This window comes from Lycium barbarum, chromosome 5, assembly GCF_019175385.1.
Source record: "Lycium barbarum isolate Lr01 chromosome 5, ASM1917538v2, whole genome shotgun sequence".
Lineage (NCBI taxonomy): Eukaryota > Viridiplantae > Streptophyta > Magnoliopsida > Solanales > Solanaceae > Lycium > Lycium barbarum.
The window spans coordinates 116,261,582-116,281,761 of NC_083341.1; the positions used below are offsets into that span (position 1 = coordinate 116,261,582).

At 36.0% G+C, this 20,180-nt stretch overlaps 1 long non-coding RNA gene across 1 annotated transcript; it reads right to left on the bottom strand.

The window, feature by feature from the left end:
• Window positions 1-3,356: 3,356 nt before the first annotated feature.
• On the bottom strand, window positions 3,357-4,534 carry LOC132642639 (uncharacterized). The gene is made up of 2 exons (XR_009583282.1): window positions 4,241-4,534; window positions 3,357-3,588 (listed from the first exon to the last, which is right to left on the bottom strand). It is a non-coding gene; the product is annotated as an uncharacterized LOC132642639 (long non-coding RNA).
• Window positions 4,535-20,180: the final 15,646 nt, after the last annotated feature.

Consider the following 20,180-nt stretch of genomic DNA (forward strand, 5'->3'; position numbering starts at 1 on the left):
TACCAGTGCAATTCAAATATACTGACGTCCCTTTTTCTCGGGGCCTACATCTCGCGATGTAGGTAACAATTTATAGGTTGGCGATTCTGCTTGCTAGGACATCTCATATCAACTATTGGTGAGCCCCAGTCTTTCAAGGCATTATCTCACTTTTTCAGTCTTTATAGTTTTTCAGTTAGTAAGGTATGCCGGGGGCCTTCTCCAAGTAAACAGTTAGCATTTCAGTATTCTTTAAAGGTTCCATAGACTATAATTGGAGTTAGTCAGATGTTTAGTAGGCTTTTGTTTTAGCCTTGTCGGCTACTTATTCAGACTTCAGACCTATTCAGTATTTTCGCATTTATGATATTTTAGCCAGACTTTTAGTAGATCAGCATGTGTTAGTGTTATTTTCGCATTTAGTATATTTTGATATCACATGTTGATTCAGCCAGCCAGTTGGTTCGCTTGGTCACATGTAGACAGGCACCGAGTGTCATGTCATGCCCAGGCCATGGTTCGGGGCGTGACATGCACAAATTATCGAGAAGGCTCAGATAGGCTGAAACTACGTATGCCAGTGTAGGATAAGGATCGCTCGCCCAGTTAGGACGATACCTTTATGTTTACCTATTGCGGGTTATTGGATCAATTCATGTTCATGTTCATGCCTTGTACCTCGGCAAGGTACAGGATGACTTAGCTGGTCGGGCGGAGATCAGACGCCACATACTTACGTGGTGGTTACATTTCGGTTATACTAAGGCTCTCCCACTTAAAATGTTTTACTCATGTTATATATATATATATATATATATATATATATATATATATATATATATATATATATATATATATATAACTGAAACTGAAACCGTATCTGTAAGCTGAACATGAACATGAGTACATCTGTTCATGTGCCATGCTTATTTCATTTAGTTGCTTTACATACCAGTACAATTTGAATGCACTGACGTCCCCTTTTATTTTCCTGGGGGCCTGCATTTCACGATGCAGATTTACAGGACGACAGATCAGCTCGTTAGGACTTTGCACGTATCAGCTATTAGTGAGCCCCATTCTATTCGGGGTGTTATCTTTATTTATTTCATGTCAGTTATCCAGTTAAGGTATGCCGAGGACCTTGTCCCGGTAAACAGTTTAGCAGCCAGACTCATATCAGATGTTTCATAGACTAGACTAGTACAGTTATGTCATGTCAGATGTTCAGAATCATATAGTCAGTATTGGCTCAGTATTTATATATTTTCAGACTTATGATTATTTAATCTCATGTTTTACTCACACCATGCATGTTATATTATATTCCGCATCAGCTCATACCCCATGTTGATTCAGCAAGCCATGTGGTTCGCTCGGTCACATGCAGTAAGGCACCGAGTGGCGTGTTACTTCAGGGCGTGACACAAGGCAATCACTACTACTGGATTGTTAGAGGTGTTTCACACACGCCCACATGAACACCTTGTCATTGCCATGCATTTTTTCCCCACCTTTTTCCTTTTTTTTAATATTTTACATTTTTCTCTTGTTTTCTCTCTATCAAAGTGGTCCTCCTCAACGGCTCTATCAACCAAAGTAAAAACATAATCAAATTCTTAAATTATCATCTCCTTTGAATCAAAGCCAAAATTTTGAGATCGAACTTTGAAGAGTTTATTTCCTCTAATACAAAATTTCCATTCATTCAAAAATGGAAATACTCATTATTCTCTGACTGTGAAGGTGGTATGGATGATAGGTTAAAGGCTTGTTGGAGAAGTGTTTTGTTGGTGCTGATTCCCATGCGAGTTGTACTAATAAAGGTTCCTTTGAAAAGTTTGTTATATAAAAAAATGGATCCACAGTGTTATCTTTTGGTCAAGAGATTTCATTTCCTTGCACTATAAGAAAATACATAAATTGCAACAGCTCATTTGACAATAAAAATAATATAGTTGGCAAAATTTAATATTTGACAATAACTTAGTTTTATTGTTGGCATATATGATGGATCTTTTGAAAATGAACTTTTTTTTGTTGCCAAACAATTTAATTTTATTGTCATAGTATTGACTGTTGTTGCAAAAAGTACTTTTGACAATAATAAGAAAGTTGTTGTACATCGTTGCAATAACAGCGGATGAAAAAAGTTTATGCAACAACAATAAAAAATGTTGTAGTCAAAAATACTTTTTGTAAAGCAAAAATATTTTTGTTGACAAATGTGTTCTTTGTTGTAGTGTTGTGGAAATGGGTATTAGTGGAGCTTTCAGTTACTTTTGTTTTTCTGGAATTACATATTAAGAGAAATAACTAAGAATAGTTAGTTCCTTAATGTCTAATGAAAAGAGACACGTATGACGTATCTAAGTTAATTCACTTTCAACTCTTCCCTTTTCACGCATCTTTAAGAAGGTGCGTGCACTTGTTCTGCCACGTCACCTCACAGGGGATGTTAATAATACTTCAGACAAGAATAGAGGGTAATAGGTCAATCATAAAGTTGAGGGGGAGGGGGGGGTGAGTGACTTTGGTGATCAAGTTTAAGGGGCAACTTATATATTTTTTTAATAAACATACACACTCAATTGTTGATATAGAATGACTAAGATTCAGACCTAAAAATCAAATACATTTAATGATTGAGATATGATGATTAATATCCAACCTTCATTTAGTTCAAACAAACGAATACTTAGTATTTTTTTTTTCAATCATTATACTAACGAAAGGGTCAAAATTCCCTTAAGCTACGCTAAATTGAACAAAAATGTCCTCCCCTAATAATTTGGTCCAAAATTGTCCTTGCTATTAACATTTAGAACCAATGATTATATTAGCAAATGTTTATCCTACTTCAATTTGTAAAATATTAAGAAATAAAAATATCCCCTATTTTATTAGGAAAAAAAATTTGCCGTTATCTAAATAAAAATTAATGATGAGGTTATTGTGATCTTAAAATGACTTATAGTATCAGTTCAAAAAGTACGTGGAGTTATTATATTTTAATTGATGAAGCGAGATTAGAAGAAAAAAGATCATTTTTCACTATTTTTGTTAGTTAAAAGGATTTTAATAGAAAAGAAACAGGAAAAGGGTTCTTTAAATATAATATTTTTATTGAAAAAATGATGTTTTTTTATTTTTTTATTTTAAAACAATATGTTTCTTAGAAAATGAGCATTTTGACCTAATTAAGTAACCATAAGGGCAGTTTTGGACCAAACTATTAACAGAGGACATTTTTATTCAATTTCGCATAATTTAAGGACATATTTGACCCTTTTCCGTACTTTTAAAACTATCCCAATAATGCTAACAAACCATAATAACTGATTGAAAAAGTTTGAATCAGATTGGAGCTATTAATATGTGAAAAAACATCATGTATTAGACAAGAAACAAAGGTCTTTAATAGATCTTTTACACATAAATTATCTCATGCTAAAAGTAAAGAGGAGATTATCAAAAGAATCATTAATGACTCCTTCTAACTTGCGAATCCATCAAATCTTCACTCGTCACCACAACACTTCTCGCAGACTGGGGGAATCTTCCTTATGTTGCAGTCACAACAGCCTATTTCACATTTGCTCGTGCATGCTGCAAATATAGATTTATTCTTAAAATGATAAATTTAAAAGTAAAATTCACTATGTCAAAGAGGAAATATTGCAATGTATGCAGAACTTTACATATAAAAGCATACTTAACTTATATATGTTAACACGCATTTTTATACTATTAGTGTATTTTAACTTGTTATCACATGTAATTACTTGCCTTATATTTTAGTTTACTAATCCACCAGTTAGTTACTTGTTATTTTTAAATAATCTATAGTGTAAAAGGTTATTTTGAGATAATATTGAGAATGAATTCTATGGCGTGAACATTTCTTCAAGAATATGTCATAAGACACGGATTATACGGAAGTGGTGAAACATTTCGTGACCGCAGAGTTAAAAGAGATCGGGAGATATAAATAGTTACTCCATCCATTTCATTTTAGATAGTGGCGTTTTACTAGCACGTAGTTTAAGAAAAATAGAAGTTTTTGCACTTTGAAATTATCCTTAAGAACTTGTGGAAGTAAGATATGTTGTGATATTCTCGTGACTAGAAAAACATGTCCTTAAAGATAAAATAAGAAGTTTAAAAGGAGTTTCTAACTATATAAAAGTTTTTTTTTTTTATTTTTCTAGAAAATTAAAAAAAAGAATGCCATATAAATAGAAAGGAAATAGAATAGTACGATAAACAACAACATCTGATGCCCGTCCACCCAACATACGACTGATAACAAGCGGTTTTTCTCCATTAGCTCCAGCTTGAACCTCCATGTGAGTTATGGAGGCCAGCAGAACAAGAACAAAAGCGATTGTAAAAAACTTTATCATGGTTCCACGAATCAAGAAATGTAAAAACAACCAAGAAATTGATGCTTATAGTGTTGGAGGTGTTTTATTTAACATGACCAGACTGCTTTATATATACAGATGTTGGTCTCTCAAACTAGTAAAAGCAAGGGTTCAAGATAATAGGGTCTTTAATAAAAAAAAAAGTTTGACCAATATTAATATGTATATAGACATAAGAAATAGGTTGCAAGAATTAATTTTGTTTACCTTAAATAAGTTTAGTAAATTCTGCAAGTCAAAGCGAAATTATGAATAAATAAATTTCCCTTAACTTATAAGTATATAATATAATCTTTCTCTTCTTAAATAGAATTCATACGAGATAATTGATATCATTATGCAAATTCAAAAAGGCCATCGTCGACAACTAGAGCCCGTTTGGATTGGCTTACAGCTTAAAGCTGTTTGCAGCTTATAAGCTGAAAAAAATAAGTTGGGGTAGTCCAACTTATTTTTTTTGGCTTATAAGCTGTTTTCAGCTTATAAGCTGCTTTAGATAAACTAAATCAAATGGGTCCAATTATTTTTTTGAGCTTATTTTAAGCATAAAATGACTTTAAGCTGGCCAGCCAAACACTCAAAAAAGCTGAAAACAGCTTATAAGCCAACTTATAAGCCAATCCAAACGGGCTCCTAGTCATTACTATTGAATAAAATCGATGAATACTGTCGGTATTCAAAGATTTCCAATAAAATTGATGGAAAACATTCTCGGTAATATCAACCAACAAACATGCTCGATAATTTCAGATAGTTCCTAAAGGATACTGAAATTATAAATACCTCAGTTATGTCTGACAACCTACACGAAAAGAGTTAAATAACCGATGGTGTACGCGTATTTTAATAATTAAGAAAAAAAATCTTATTTAAGTAACGTACTCGATGGACTCAATTAGCTATTCTATACTATTTCATTCAGCATTAGGAAATAACCAACGGATACCATCAGTTTTTTCATATTGCTGAGTGAAATATTATGAAATAATCGACAGAATCCATTAGTTATTTCATGAATCTGGAAACCCTCTTATGAAAACACTATCGATTAATAATCATTCTGAAAAATTATATTAAGCAATAGTCGATAATTCCCGTCAATTTTCAGTCAAAAATCTAGACGAAAAACTGACAAGAGAAAATGGTTGTCTAGTGAGACGGGTCGGCGTCGTATCGTCCCGGTCCATTACCGATACCAGGATCAGCCCAGTACCGATTAGAGGGTGGGCAATTTGCACGATTACCCTTCAAAGGCACTGATCTTTAATTTTTGCCCTTCAACTAATACCTCGAGATTATGGATTTGAATCCCGGTTCAGTTAAAAAGAAAAAAAAAGAATTTCGCAAGACAGAGTTTTGTAGAAAAATTAGGTCTATTCGGGTAAAAGTTAGGTCTTTAAGGTAGAGATTTGGCTTAAGGTAGAGGTTTGCCTTAAGACAGACTTTTGCCCAAACGTTTGAATCCAAAACTTTGTCTAGCGAATTCAAAATTCTGTCTAGTGATTTTTTTAAAAAAAATTTTACTGGGCGGGAATTCGAACCCGAAATCCATAAATTTTTAGGAGAAGGACAAAAATTAAAGATTGGTACCTTTGAAGGGCATTCCGCGCAAAAAAAAAAAAAATGATTAGGGGGTAGGGGTTGGGCTAAGGGTAGGAATATGAGAAAAGAACACAAATGGTCATCCGGCCCAAATTATTGACAATCGGATGATCCAAAAAGTTTAAAAGACATTTTTAAACTTTTTTAAAAGGGAAAATTAAGATGAGTGTTCATTTGGACATATAGTTTTCCAAAATCAACTGCTTACCCTATATCAGGGGCGGATCTATGTAGGAGGGTCCGGATGCCACGGCACCCGGACTCCTCGGTTTAAACTCTGTCTGTATATGTCTGTATGTATAAGAAAATAGTTAAATCTAAAACTCGCCACCCACAGTATTATGTAAGCGTCTGGTGCCATTGGCAAAGGCTATTTGACCCCAAGTAACCGAGTTCGATTCACACTTGCTCCATATTTTGATCTTTTGCTTTCTTTAGGTTACACCATATGTCTTCACTTCAGTTCTTTTCTTTCTTTTTTCTTTTTCTTTAATTTATCTTGACTTGCTATTCTTCTTTCTTTGTTTAAATAAACTTTGACTTTTCTTTAACTTCCTCTTTCATTACATGCCAGACTTTTCTTTCTTTTTTCTTTTTCTTTAATTTATCTTGACTTGCTATTCTTCTTTCTTTGTTTAAATAAACTTTGACTTTTCTTTAACTTCCTCTTTCATTACATACCAGACTGATAAGTACTAAATTTTTAAAAAGTTACATTAATACAAATAAAAATATGTTTGAAAAGTAAAATATAAGTTTAAAAAGAAATTACTATTTTAAAGAATAATGAATGTTGAGGCTAAAATCTTTGGGTCTCAAATACGTATGATATGGCCAATAACACACAACAGGCAATGGAGTATGAATATTGAGGTAACAATAGGAAGATCGTTTATACAAGTGTTTCTAATAGAATTTTTTTAAAAATATGTTTGAAAAGTAAAATATAAGTTTAAAAAGAAATTACTATTTTAAAGAATAATGAATGTTGAGGCTAAAATCTTTGGGTCTCAAATACGTATGATATGGCCAATAACACACAACAGGCAATGGAGTATGAATATTGAGGTAACAATAGGAAGATCGTTTATACAAGTGTTTCTAATATTAATTTTTTATTTCTCCAAATTTTAGAGAATAAGGCATTTTATTTGTGCAAAAAAAATAAAATTAGACAGCTCAGGAAATCTTTAATCTCACGATATTTAAAAGAGAACATAACTAAATAAATCTGCATATTCGATCAATTATCTATATAAATAAAAAAAGATGCATCCGAACTGAAGCCCAAAATTGAACGAGCTGACCCATTTGTCCTAATTGTGGCACCCGGAACTTCCAAATCCTAGATCCGCCTCTGCCCTATATATCCTTTCGGTAATCTAGTTTGCAGCCAAGACTACTGGTTCATCCTTCAAACACTCTATCTTCTTTGGCCCTTATCTCTCGATCCATTTTCTCTCCCTGGCTTTTCCACTCTCGTCTGTTTCTCTTCTTTTCCCTAAGGCCTACCACCCCTTCTATCTATGGATAATAGATTTACTCTTATTTGTAATCAAGAGACTTCTGCTACAGAATGGTTTGGAAACACGATAGGTGGAGAATAATAAGAAAAGAAGATGAAACTGGTCTGCCAGGAAAATTAAACAAAGAATGAAGTCTTGAGAAGGAGAAAGGATTTATAAATCGGAAAAGGGTCAAATATACCCCAGTACTATCAGAAAAGGGTTAAATATACCCCTCGTTATACTTTGGATCCAAATATACCGTTTTCGTTATACTTTAGGTTCAAATATACCCCTCGGTTATACTTTGAGATCAAATATACCCCTTCTCCGTTAAAATTGTCCATAGTGGACATGAGATATGATGTGGCATTGACAACTTGATGAAGTGGACACCAAATGACGTGCCACCTCACCACCCCAACCCATTTGCCCCTCTCTTCTCCTTCTTCTTCCACCACTATCATCTCCTCCCCTCCACAACCTTTGCCACCATTATAAGCACCACCACACCACCATTTCCAGACCTAACCCTTCAAAACTTTAGACCCATGCTAACTTTTTCTCATAAAAATTTTCAATTTGATGGAAAGAGATCTTTAAACTATGATCTATAATATCTATAAGCTATAATAATAATAATAATAATAATAATAATAATAATAATAATAATAATAATAATAATAATAATAATAATAATTAAATAAAAAGAGAACCAATTTATTATTTGCACCCAAGGGATAAAAAACCATAATTAAAGGTCAAATAACTATTAAATTATATTATTAACTTGATTATTTGCACCCAAACTTTCAAGGTGATTTAATAATATAAAATTTTATTTATACTGTAGTGTTTAGGAGTTTCGTTAAACTCTGCTGATTGGAAAAAATGGACATCACTTATCACTTGTTGAAAGCAGTATATTGATGTAGCCGCGCACTGCTTAGTCCAATGTCCAGAAAGAATCATATATATATTCTCTTTATTTAAACTAAATATCTATCAGAAAATTGACGAAATGCAATACGAAATATGATAGTTTGGAAACGTAATTTAGGCACGTAAATACATATTAGCAAATAACTTCACGGATCAATGGCTATAAAATGATGTGGAAATGGTGGTGTGGTGGTGCTAATGGGGGCAAGGTTGTGGAGAGGAGGAGATGGTAGTGGTGGAAGAAGAAGGGGAAGAGAGGAGTAAATGGGTTGGGGTGGTGAGGTGGCATGCCATTTAGTGTCCACCTCACCGAGTTGTCAATGCCACATCATATCTCATGTCCATCATGGACAATTTTAACGGAGAAGGGGTATATTTGATCTCAAAGTATAACAGAGGGGTATATTTGAACCTAAAGTATAACGGAAAGGGTATATTTGGACCCAAAGTATAACGAGGGGTATATTTAACCCTTTTCTGATAGTACAAGGGTATATTTGACCCTTTTCCGTTTATAAATTACTGGGGGGGGGGGGGGGGGGGGGGGAAGCATTTAATCCTGCATTAAGTAAGTGCAAGACAATGTTAGAATGATAAAGATAGTAAAGTCTGTGTGTGTTTGGAAATTGGAATTGCTTTGAACGGGGACAGCTCAACATTATTGGTGGCCTAAAGCCAAACTGCACTTTATTTTTTTTTAAGAGAGGAGGTTTTCATATATATATATTTTTTTATTTGAAGTCTATTTTTCTAGATTTTTGAGATGCAAAATATGAATAATTGTTCTATAATCGATTTCTCCTATATAAAATATTTTTTCAATTGATAATAAGTTAGTTTTCGGTTTACACAATTAAATTCTTTTTGTAAGGTCGTTTGTAATTCTTCGATTCCGCGCGGTCGACTTTCTATTAATAATTTGGGAATCTCATAAAGATTATGACCTGGATCAGATCGATTCTTTTTTGAATCTCTATACGTGCAAGACTAGGACACCCCCTTCTTTTCTTTTGATTTATGCTGCATCAGTCCCATAGAATGGGGTAGATAGCAGTTAATCAGTAATGAAAAGACGTTCATTTCAATATCTATAAACGGTGACAATTGCTCAGTCTATTTGATCGAATTGATAGATACGAAAACCTCCCTATTCTTTGGATTGTATCAATCATATGGAAAAAAAAAAAGAATAAGAATTAAAATCTTACCTTACATTAATCTTTCTTTATCCATCTCATAAAAAAATTGGATTTGTTGTTTGGTGTATTTATCTATTTTAAATCATTGAAATCGTTGATGATTCAATTAAAAAAAAGATAAGTCTTTGTCAAAAACACCTCTAAATTATCACCTTTTTTTTATGAGTTTCATAACTTAACTATCCATTGTTCCCTTTATCTACCTAAACTATTACTCTCTTTGTATTAAAAACACATCTCAATATTGAGTTAAATCAATCGACAACAGGCACACGAAGGCCAACTCAGCATCGAGGAGTGCTTTAATACAAAAAGAGTGATAGTTTAAGTAGGTAAATGTAATAATGGATACTTGAGGTATGAAAGTCGCGAGAAAATGATACTTTATGTGTGTTTTTTATCATTATTTCATTAATAATGTATCTTACCCATTCAATCTCTCTTGATACATTTTATATAATTTATTTTGTTTGACCTTTCCATTAAAAAGTTCTCAATATTTTTCTAAAAGAAAAATATATAAACCTAATATTGTTAAAAAAAAAAAAAAAATGGGGCCCCCAAGATTTGGGGGCTAAAGCGTCCGCTTCACTGCTTTACGGTAAAGTCGGCACTGGCTTTGAAATAGTTTGCTAATTGTGTTTTTTGGAATTGTTTTTTTCACTTTTGTGACGAAGGATTTCCTTATCTTTCTTGATCCCTTCTTAACAAGGCCCATGAATCAAAAGTCACAAAAGAAGTGGACAACTTATATATATATATATAGTTATATAGAACGAATACATTATTTATACACTGCAATTCTAGTTGATTTCGCGTGTTTATACTTGATTATACAAAACATATAAATTATATATATAGAGTATATATAATGTTTATATAGCTATATAGAACATATACATTATCTCTACACCGATGATATAGCAGGTTACATCAGCTGTAAACGAGATGTGTGGATCGTATATCTAAGTTATTTCCCTTTTATAATTGCATTTCGTAGCTTTTTTCCAACTAATTACAGCATATGTATAGAAATGGTATCACTGTTGTATAGAAAATGTATCATACGTATAGAAACTGTATCATTATTGTATAAAATATATATCTCTACAGTAGGTGTTTAGAAAATATATCATTGTTGTATAGTTTGTGTTTAATAAACGGAAAAGGGCCAAATATACCCCTGTACTATTGTTAAAGGGTCAAATATACCTTTCCTTATACTTTGTGTCCAAATATACTCCTGCCGTTATACTATTGGGTCAAATATACCCTTCCTCCGTTAAATTGTCCACTGTGAACATGCTATCTTACGTGGCAGTGACATTTGATGAGGTGGATGCCATGTGGCATTGTATATTTATTATGCTTAAATAAATGCATTATGCACATTCAAATATTAAAAAACAAACAGTCTTAATCATTCAGTGTTCAAACTTAGAGATAACATCTTAATCATTCAGATGTGCATTCAGGATGTGCATTCAGATTCGGACGTTTTAATCTTAATGAAAACAAATGAGGCCTTACTATTGATATTAGGAAAAACGAAAGAGCTTCTAGAAGATTTGGAGCAGTCGCAACTAGCAAATCGCAATCGCACACTCATAGATTTAATTGAAGGGAAAAGGGACCTTTATTAAAAAACAAATTCAGCAAACATGTCAAAATAAAATCACCTTATTGTATCCAACGACAGAATATGAAGTCAAATAAAGTCATTTAATATACTTTTTCTTGGGTGTGAGAAAAATTAATCTCCTATTTATGCCACGAATTCCCCAATAGCAAACAAGAAAAAATAGGGAATTTACCTAACCTCCTGTTTGGATGGTGGTTTCCCGTGGTTCATTAATGTATGGTTTTGTAGGAAATCATGTTTGTTTCCATTATTTTTAAAATTATGTGGTATGGTGTTATAAACCCGTGGTTCATTCCATGGTTATATAACCATGAAAAGTCCCAATTTTTGAAACCACGGATTTGGTGGTTTTTCTGTGGTTACGTATTTCATTTCTCCATTATACCCTCCACCCCACCCCCACCCTACCACTCACCCCCACCCCTGCCCCACGCTACCACTCACCCCCACCCCCCGCCACTCACCCCAACCCTACCCCCGCCTTACCACCCACCCCCACCCCCAACTACCTCGCTCCTTTGCCACCCACCCCAACCACCACCCACTACCCCTCACCACCGCCCAACCCCACCCCACAACAACTCACCCCCACCCTCATCCCACACTACCCACCCCTCCACCACCTCTACCCACTACCCCTTACCACCACCCAACCCCACCCCCACAACCACTCACCCCTACCCTACTACCCACTAACCCCACTCTCATCTCACAATCACCCACCTCACACCACCCACCCCTCCACCACCCCTACCCACTACCCCTCACCACCACCCAACCCCACCCCCACAACCACTCACCCTCACCCTACTACCCACTACCCCCACTCTCATCTCACAATCACCCACCTCACACCACCCACCCCTCCCCCACCTACTTATTTTTTAAAGTTCCTATTTTATTATTTACCTGGGTTTTATTAATATATATAAATTATTTCTAATTAAGAGTTAAGGGTATTTTAGTAAACTTAGAAGTTATTATACAATACTATACAGTCAAACCAAACAATACAAATGTTATTAAACCACAACAAACGATACAGTCTATCCAAACATTGTATTCATTAATACAGTACAATACAATACAACACCATACTGTACATTAATGAACCACGGGAAACAACCATCCAAACAGAGGGTTAGGATTTTGTGCATCGTTAGCTATGTCACCATCTCGGTTCTGATTTTTGATTTTTCATGTGCTCCCTTTTAGATAGGTTAAAAAATGATGGGATATAACCACATACTTCATTCGCTTTCTTCCATGGAAAACAAATGGAAATATCACTATGCAATCGACATATTTGAAGTATAAGATATAGATGTTTAGAGAGAGAATTAGAAGGGCAAATTTTTCTAGAGCTGTGACTATATGGCGGTAATAGTGGCAATAGTGGTGGAGGTGGTGGAAATTTTAGTGGTGAAAGCGGGGAGGAGTAAAATGGGTTAGCGGTGATGATCATCAAATGTCACTGCCACGTAAGATAGCATGTCCACGGTGGACAATTTTAACGGAGGAATTGTATATTTGACCTAATAGTATAACGACAGGGGTATATTTGTCCATTTTCCAATAGTACAAAGATATATTTGGCCCTTTTCCATTTAATAAATGTATAATCAACGTATACTTACTAATTATACATATAATATACAATATTATACATATATTATACATATTTTGAAATATTTCTTGAAGGCTCAACCAACATATACTTACTAATTATATTATACACGTGTTTTGGGATATTTTTTAAAGCTTAATTTGAATTTTTCTCGTCACATATTTGTTTCCTTTTTGGGGCAAGCTTAGTCCACCACAAAATGTGTAATTCTTATGGCGACCCCCTGGAGTGACACCCTGGAGTTGTCACAAAAAATCTTTAGCAACAACAGTACATGCAGCGAACTTTAGTGGCGACTTTTTGATCTTTTGTAACAACTTTAGTCGAAAACATCATTTTTCTTAGAGTATAATTAGACTTCCTTTTCATTTTCAAACAAATGCATGCAACAAAGTTCTTCTTCTTTTAATTATACTGAAATTTTTAGGGTTAAAGTCTTTGATGATTCAAATTGAGTTTTACCTTATGTTGGAGTAACTTGTTTAGTTTTTCCTCAATTAAACTTATATTGGCTAACCCATTCTTGGGGAAAAATAAAATATTTACGGTATTAGGGTAATATAAAAAATATTTGATGCTACAAATTGTTGTATGATGACGTCAATGAAGTTAACTTATAAATAAAAATAGCATTTAAAATTAAATAAATAAAAATCTTGATACAACGAAATACTTTTGTAGATGTTCCTTCAAATTAAATCATACAAAAGGAATTGAAAAGTTAATGATTTTTTTTTTCTTACTTTAATTTTTCCTTTTCCGTAAAAAAAGCATGTTCAGAAATGATGTATTTTTTATTTTTCTAAATTTAATTTATTTTAAAAAATTATATTGTAATTTCTTAAACGTGTATGTAAATACTCTTTTCAAATATTTCTAGCTACATATACAAATAATCTTTAATGATTTCCAACATTGAACTTCAAAAGAAAGGAGGAGACGATCTGTGGCTGCAAGTGTGCATGAAATAACACGTATATAAGAGTTGTTTGAATGGGTTGTAACAACCTTTTCCATATATTGCAATTGGCAGATCACAAAAGGCAAGCAAGGCCATTTATCTTATCGTTGGAATTAATAATTAATCATGTACTAAGGTAGAAAGAGAATGTCACGATAATTTTTTTACTTGTCTATAATAAATTTTATATGAATAAAATAATTTGAAACAAGTTTAACAATCATTTCTAGGTAAAAGAAAGACAACAAACTTTTTGATCAATTTTAAATTTGGTTGAATAAATAAAAAAAAATTGTAGTGTCACTATCACCTTTTCGACATCCTCACTCCTTGTAGCATTAAAAAAGCCCACATAGTTGTTCAAATTTACCAAAATAGGTGAGAACTTGCAAGGTAATTAAAATTTCAATTAGGGGTAAAATGGATAAAAAAATATTAAATTTGGTTGAAAAATAGATTTTTGTAGTGTCACTATCACTATTACACATCATTACTTTTTTGTAGTATTAAAAAGTCCATATAGTTATTCAAATTTACCAAAACAGATGATAACATTTAAGGTAATTACAACTTTAATTGGAAGTAAAATGAACAAAAAAATCATGTGAGTACTACAAAAGTTGGGGATTCCCCCTTATATATAGTAGTAATCTTTGCTTTAATTCTCAACTATAAATACCCTAATACTTCTCTCTCTCTCTCTCTCTCTCTCTCCCCCATAGTAGGCGAACCATCCCCAAACATAGACCTCTTTTAAGATACAAGTACGGAATTAAATGCATTGAAACATTAATAACACCATAATATTATAAGCAATGCGGAAAGAAAGAATTTTATTACGAACTTCCCAAAACCTGGTCTTAACCGGTACAAGAGCTTCTACAAGGAGTTAAAAAGACTGAATGAACTACAGACTCCAAAGAAAAGACATATTGCCGGTAGAAATAAATGGACATAATACATATGAAGAGACTTCGGGCGGTAGATCCGGCTGGTAGCATCACCCAAACACCTCTGATGACATCCTCAGATCTAACGCGAGGTCTCGAATCCAAACCCAGAATCAACTCTACACTCCACAAAGAGTGTACCAAGAGTAGTATGAGTACAAACACACGTACTAGTATGGTATCATAGGTCGACAACAATTAGATATCGCATATAGATGAGTAGTGTTATATCCCGCATTTTGTACATTTGGATAATTCGAGATAATTGCAAGAAGTTAAGGACAAGGCTATATTTTGATCTTGTTTAATACACAAGTTGTGAATGAAAATTTTGATGTGGAAATATTAAGTAAAGCTAGGGGTAAAAAGGGAAATGCTGCCGAAATTTCTGTAAATAAAGTGTTGATTGAGGATTGGACTTCTAAGTAGCTATAACTAATGTTTTGTATATACTAATATTGTTGTAGATCTTGCGAAGCCAAGGATTTAAATTCGGATTAGCTTAGGAAGCGGGCAAGGTATGTAAGGCTTACCCTTTCTTTCTTTTGGCATGATCTTTGTGAAACCAACATGACAAAGTATATGTATGATTTCAAAGAAACTCCCATTCTTAGAGCCACTAGAATGGCTAACGTTCTTGATTTCCATAAGTTGTTTCATATGGTTTTGATGCGTATCCATGATGTTCGAAGTTCGGCTGATATGTTTCCGAATGACATTCAAGAGATAATTGATATGACTAATGTCTTGGTTTTCAAATGAGAGCACGTCTGATTATTCCGTTGAGTCTTTGATATATTTTGATACGTACATATGGTTCCAAAAGCTCTATCTGATTTGATCCATAACGATATTCAAAAGGTACCTAACAGGATTGTTGCTTTGATTTTCCAAAAATGTCTTCTGAAACGTTCGTAGAAGGTTCTGTACTTCAACCGCTCATAACTTTCTTATACTAAGTCGGATTGACCCGAAACTTGTTTCTGAGCCTTCAGGTGTCGATTTATGTACATACCCATTGAGTCTTGAAAATTTGTTCTATGTGCATATGTATATGGAGCGACGTCTTATGAGATTTACTATCTTATTCCATGTTCTCTTAACGCCGTTATTCGTTGCTAGTCTCATCTTATGATAATTGTTCCTTCAAGGTGAGACAGAGCTATGATGATTATTCCATAATACATTCGGAGGTTACCGACCTTACGTCACTCCGATAGAGACATAATTTTTTTTTTGGGCTCTCCTGCATGCTGTTTACATGATATATGTATATGATATATGTATATGATACATGAACATGATATATGTATAAGTATATGGGGCAAGGGAAAAGGTGAGGCGCTATAGACGCATAGCCACCTGATCAGTTGGTATAATATGATAGCATCCCGGATGCGGGATGCCCGGACGCGAGATATATGGATAAATGGATCGGGCTGCACGTTCCGCAGCAATATAATATATATATATATATATATATATATATATATATATATATATATATATATATATATATATATATATATATATGGATCAGGCTGCACGTTCCGCAGCAATATAATATATAACTGGATCGGGCTGTACGTTCCGCAGCAATATGGTATATATATATATATATATATATATATATATATATATATATAGATCGGGCTGCACGTTCCGCAGCACTAAGCATGCATGGTACCCGCCAAAAGGCACTCATATGTACAGGTTGCTCTTCTATCTCATGATATGCTCTATACTTCCTTTATGTCATCGCTCATGCTATGTATCTCTCGTATGTTATTATTCATGCCTTACATACTCGGTACATTACTCGTACTGACGTCCCTTCTTGTGGACGCTGCATTTCATGCCACGCAGGTAAGCAGGTAGATGGGTTCGATTCCTAGAAGCTCCACCAGCGATACATTGAGAGCGCTCCAGTTGTTTCGGAGCTTCAGTTTATTGGTACTACTTTTGTGTATATATTTGGGCACGGCAGAACCCGACCCTCCTTGTGAATATATGTATCTTGTTTAGAGGCTCGTAGACAGATATGTACAGTCAGATGTTTCACACTCTTGTTCGTCCTTGTCGCTGTATAATATGTTAGTAAAGCTTGTTGACACTTGTTTACGAGTATGCTATTAATGGTGGTGTTGAGTAAAGCAATGACGGTATCATCCATACGGCCCACTCAGTAGTAAGAGTAAGATGCGAGACAAGAGGTGCTCGGTATAGTAGTATCGGGTACCCGTCACGACTTCTAGTGGGGTCGTGACAAAAGTGGTATCAGAGCAGTTCGTCCTAGGGGTTGTCTACGAGCCGTGTCCAGTAGAGTCCTGTTTATGGGTGTGTAGCGCGCCACACTTATAAACAGGAGGATGCAGGGCATTTAGGAAGTCCGACCTTCTTTGTACTCTAGATCGTGCGATAGAGCTAGGTTATCAGGTTTCCATGTTCTTCTCTTAATCATGTGTTATGGTTTCAGTAATGCCGGTGAAGAGGAAAGTTACGGCGGCCCAGAAGGGCAAGACGGTGGCTGGAAGAAGAGTTGAACAGTAGCCACCGGCGGAAGTAGATGAAGGCGAGTCTCACAACGAAGCTCCTCCTCAGACTTCTCATGCTCCCCCCATGTCAGCAGAGCAGGAAGGAGTTCCAGCTCTAGCCCCAGTACCGCCAGTTCGACCGCCAGCAGCTTCGGGTCAGCAGATAACAGAGGCTATTCAGTTGCTGACCCAGTTAGTTGCCGCACAAGATCAGCGGCAAGGTGCGGGCCAAGGAGACAGGGCGGTGAGTGCAAGAGCTCGTGATTTTATCACCCTGAATCCTCCGGAGTTTTTGGGATCGAAACCCGAGGAAGACCCGCAAGGTTTCATAGACGAGATGCTGAGGACACTGAGGATAATACATGCTTCGAATACAGAGTCAGTAGAGTTGACTTCATATAGATTGCGAGATGTAGCTGTCCAGTGGTATAACGCTTGGATATCTTCAAGGGGAGCAAATGCACCTCCCCCAGTTTGGCAAGAGTTCACCGAAGCATTCCTGCGACATTACTTACCACCGGAGGTTCGACGGGCTCGAGCCGATATGTTTTTGAATCTCAAACAGGGAAATATGAGCGCCCGGGAATATAGTCTCCGTTTTAAATCTTTAGCCAGGTATTCCCCAGCCATGGTGGTCGATATGGGAGATCGTGTACATCGGTTCGTGAGTGGGCTGGGGCCACATTTAGTTAAGGATTGCTTGACGGCTTCACTCCAGGATGGAATGACTATCGCTCATATCCAGGCCCACGCCCAAAACCTGGAGGAACAACAGCGGCTACAGAGAGGTGAACGTTATTCTGATAGGGGTTCCAGAAAAAGGGCCAAATCTTTCGAAACTAGGGGTGAGTATAGAGGAGGACAGGCACAGCAGCATTCCAGGTATTCAGGCCAATCAGCGGCCAGCACACCTCCTCGATTCGCGAGTAGAAGATTTGATCGCCCTACCTATTCAGGACCAGATCAGAGTGCCAAAGCTTCAGGGTCCCAGTATAGAGCTGATTCTAGCAGGACGATGCCACCCCTACCATGGTGTACTCGGTGTGACAGACCACACTCCGGAGAGTGTCGCACAGGTACAGGTGCTTGTTTTACTTGTGGTCGAGTTGGCCATCTGATGCGTGATTGCCCACTGAGGAATGAGGGAGACAGAGCTCAACCCGTCGGGTCGGCAATTGGTTCATCATCATCCGTGCGCCCTCCTGGATAGACTTCCCAGGCTCTAGCAAGCCGTGGCCGAGGCAGAGGAGGGGCACCCAGTTCAGGCGGTCCTCAGAACCGTATATATGCATTGGCGGGACGGCAGAATCTTGAATCTTCCCCAGACGTGGCTACAGGTACACTATCGACATTCTCCTATGATGTGTATGTGTTGATTGATCTAGATTCTACTCTATCATATATCGCTCCTTGTATTATTGAACGTATTGGGTTGAAACCCAAGCCAAATCAAACGGTTTGGGATGTCTATGCCGGTTGGCGACCAAAGTGCTTTCGCCACTATTGGGAATTTGGAAATCCAGGACGAAAGGTAGTCGTACGCATAGGTGAGAGGTGAATGTCGGGGATTGCGAGGGCTAAAATAGTAATTGTTAAAGGAGAGATGTGTTTCGAAAGTTGTCAAGACCCCAACTTGCTCCAGATTACGTGATAAAGGTCGTGTGGGGAAATGGATGCAAATATACCAGCATTAAGGCCCCGAAATGCATTAAAGTTCGAGGTTAAGCGTTAGGGTGAGAGCAATTTTAGGATGGGTGCCCCCTTGGGAAGTGTACTAAAAAGTTCCATAAATGTAGATATAGGAGACGAATGTGAAATTAGGGCAACCTAAAGGAAATTCGAGTATGTGGAGCGGTTAGAAGCCTTATAGAGGTCGCGTAGGCTGAGACGGACTAGCCTGGTGAAAAGGAAGAAAGCACAACACAGCTATGGGATCAAAGTAAGTTTGAATAGCGTTTGGAAATGTTTGTGAGCGAAATGGTAGTAACTATATATATATGCATATGACATCTCATTTGTGACTGTATCGATCGATAGGTGAATCCCAGCAACCAGTGTTGCGACGTATAGAAGACACTAACCGAACGGAATTCAAGAGACAGAGTGAAAGACATAAGTACAGATGTTACAGGGAAAAACTGATACTGGATCCACCACTATTTAAGGTTGGAAAGTCCTAATACAGTGATATTCGGGAACAGAAAGAGAGTGAGTACGTAAAGAGTAAGGAGCTTCGAAGTATCAGAAATATCAAAGGAAGGACCAAGATAATGAGCAGTTGACCAGAAAACCCATGATATGGAATGAGAGATTCATGTGAAGATCGAGAGGTTCGACTATAAAGAAAACGGGATAAAGATTAAAGAACGGGAATGAAGGAAAGGACGTAGAAATAAATTGACAACGAGTGTAATATGAGGCAGATATAGGGAGAAAATACGAAACATACCTGGAGAGGTCAACAAATATAAAAAGGACAACTGAGACGGCACCATATGAGGCTTTGTATAGCAAGAAGCGCAAGTCACCAATTGGTTGGTTTGATGTTGGCGGAACTAAGTTAATCGGCCCACGGCCTACAGGCAACCTAAGCTTCTAAAACAGATATGTTAAGTGACCGTATGTGGCAACTATAAAGAAGACCTCCCCGAAGTATTATAATACACCATGAGACCAGTTCAACATTCGAGGACGAATGTTCTAAAAGGGGGGGGGGGGGAGAGTTATATATCCCGCATTTTGTACATTTGGATAATTCGAGATAATTGCAAGAAGTTAAGGACAATGCTATATTTTGATCTTGTTTAATACA